The sequence below is a fragment of the Hipposideros armiger genome, unplaced genomic scaffold (assembly GCF_001890085.2).
Source record: "Hipposideros armiger isolate ML-2016 unplaced genomic scaffold, ASM189008v1 scaffold_167, whole genome shotgun sequence".
Taxonomy (NCBI): domain Eukaryota; kingdom Metazoa; phylum Chordata; class Mammalia; order Chiroptera; family Hipposideridae; genus Hipposideros; species Hipposideros armiger.
In genome coordinates, this window is record NW_017731517.1 from 3,331,637 (window position 1) to 3,334,957 (window position 3,321).

Genomic DNA, 3,321 nt, shown 5'->3' on the forward strand with positions numbered 1-3,321 from the left:
TGAGGCAGTCGCTTGCTGACCTTTGGATGGCTGCTCACAGCAGGTCACAAAAGCGTGCGTCAGCTGATAGCCAGCCCCACTGCAGCCCACGCCAACAACTCACGGCAGCCCAGCTTCAGGTCAAGCTGTTGTTCACCATCTTAGCTGTAGAGGTTGCAGCGTCACTGGCCCTCATGTGGGATCCGAACCAGGGCCCTGATGCTCAGAGCTGGTGTCCCAAGGCAGCTTCTAACCAGTGCACCACTCGGCTGGCCCCTATCCAAGTTTTTTACCCATGTTTCTGCACAAAGTCCTGTGCACACGTTTGGAGCAGTTTTATCCGTAATAGCCTGAAACTGGAAACAACCCGACTTCCATTAACCGATAAAGCAATACTATTTAGCAATAAAGGGAATGAACTATTAATCTGTGCAACAACAAGATGCAACAAAAGGTAGCAAGTAAAGTAACAGAAGCAAGACACTCAAGCGTACATGCTGATTGATTCCATTCACATAAAATTGTCGAAAGACAAAGCTACAATGACAAAAGCATCTCAATGGTTGGCAATGGGAAGGAGGTGGGAATTTACTGCAGAGATATGCAAATGTTTTTATTTCATAAAATAGGAAGACATGTCTATTTTATGATTGTGGTGATGGTTTTATGATTGTAAACAAGTGTCAAAACTCATTAAGTTGTAGATGTATTATTGGTGAGTTTTATTGCACTAAATTATATACAAATAAAGCTGATTTAAAAAAAAATCCAAAACACAAACCACTAAGCAAAATAAATACATATTTGACAACATTAAAATGGAAGACTTCTGGATATCAACAAGTATCATAAAAATAAAAAAAACAAGCCTCAAATTGGGGGAAGATTTTTTTAACAGGTGCATATAAAACTGATAAAATGTTACTATCCAGAATATATAAAGAATATATTAACTCCTACCAGTTAATAAGGAAGAAAGACTATCCAAGTATAAAAAATATTAAAAAGGTTTGAAGAAGTAGTTCATAGAAAACTCAAATGGCATCCAAGTACTTAGAAAGATTCTCAAGTTGTTAGTAATAAGAGGTGTACAACTTAAAGTCACATTCTAATTCTCATGCATGGATTGGCAAAAGTAGATAAGTTTGTCAAGCAGTCACAAAGATATGGACCAGTGGAAATTTTCACACATTCTTGTTAGGATTGTAAATTGGTGTACCACTTTGGCGAGCAATGTGATTATACCTGATAATGTTGAAAGTGGTAATATCTGAGACCTGGCAAATTCACTCTAAGAAATATACCTGGCTTTAACCAACTCTTGCTCATGGGCTCATGAATATGCACATACATATTCATTATAAGGGTTTTGTGGTAGCAAAAACAAACAAAAGACTGACATTAGAATGGCAAGATCCAAAACCCTAACGACACCAAATCCTGGCAAGGATGTTAACAGGAACTCGCACTCGTTGCTGGTGGGAATGCGAATGGTATGGCCACTTTGGAAGACAGTTTAGCAGTTTCTTACAAAACAAAACATACTCTTAACCATATGATCCATCTGTTGTGTGCCAAGGTATTTACCCAAATTAGTTGAAAAATTATATCCATGTAAAAACCTGCACACAGATGTTTATAACAGCTTTATTGATAATTGCCAAAATCTGGAAACAACAAAAATGTCCTTCAGTATGGATAAATAAACTCTGATACATCCAGACAATGAAATATTTTCAGTGCTAAAAAGAAATGTGTTATTAAGCCATGGAAAGACATAGAGGAAATTTAAATGCATATTACTAAGAGAGAGAAACCAATCCAAAAAAGCTATGTACTGTATGATTCCAACTCTGTGACATTCTGGAAAGGGCAAAACTATGGAGACAGGAAAAAGATTGGTGGCTACCAGGCGTTAGTGGGACAGAGGGTGAATAGGAAGGACCCAGGGGATTTTTAGGCCAGTTGAAACAACTCGGTATGATACTGTAATGGTGGATACATGTCATTATACATTTGTCAGAACCCATAGAATATACAACACTAATAATGAACTCTAAACTATGTATTTTGGGTGATAATCGTGTGCCAGTGTAGGTTCTCTGACTGTGACAAGTGTACCACTCTCGGGGTTGGGGAGAGTGGGTGGGGAGGTATTTGGGAATTCTGTATTTTCACTCCATTTTGCTGTGACCCTAAACCTGTTCTATAAAGTAAAGACTATTTAAAAAAAAACATGCAAACAAAAAATCTTTAAATTTTGTCAGTAGGAAAATTGATAATTAAATTGTAGTGTATTCAAACAGTGTTGTGCTGTACACAGTGAATCTATAACCATACGTATCAAAAGAATAAATTCTAAGCATATAAGGTTGAACAAAAATAAAAGTCAAAATATAAGTGGACATATACAGTATGATGCCACTTATTTCATACTAGAACATGAACAATTCTGTAATTAATATTAGAATATAGCAATATATAGTAAAATTCTGAAAAACACTTGAGTGATAAGCACAGTTCAGCAGAATGGTTACTGCTTCAGGGGAATGTGTACAATGGACTCAGGGCTGGGCACCTACTTCGACTGTGTATGTAATAATTTATATTTTAGCTGGGTGTTGAAATATGGGTGTTTATTATGGTACTTTTAAAACCATTAATTTGATAAATACCTTATTGACTGCCTACTATGTGCTAAGCAATGTTCAAAGTCAGGGATAAGGCAGTGATTGAGGCAGAGTTTGTCTTGTGGATCTTTTGTTCTTGTGAACAAAGACAGAATATAAATCACTTAGTTGACAGTGATGCAGAGAACATTAAAGCAAGGTGGTAGTAAATGGCAGGATGTCTGTTAGATTGGCTTGGTCATAGAAGGCCTCTCTGATTGCTTAGTAAGAAGAAGGAACTGGCCGTTGGATGTGGAGAGAAAGGAGCATGGTGGGCAGATAGAAGAAACAGTGCAGAGATTCTAAGGTGAGAATAAGCATGGACTGTTCAAAGGGCAGAAAGAGGCTAGTGTGGCTGGAGTCTAGTAGGTGAGGTGGACAAGTCATATGACATGAGATCAGAGAGATGGGCAGGGGTCAAATCGTGAAGGACTTTTCAAGATAGGGTGAGAGGTTTGGCTTTTAGGTTCAATGTAAAGCTCTCGGGTGGTTTTCGGCACATGTGTTGTATGATGACTTTAGGGAGAGGAGGTTGAAGACAAGAGAGGACGTAGCTTCAACTGGGTCTGAGCAAAGACAATAGAAGTACTTAGATTCGGAATCTTTGTTGGGCTGGATTTATCAGTAGGAAAACTGATAATTAAAGTATAGTGTATTCAAGGTAAGGGAAAAA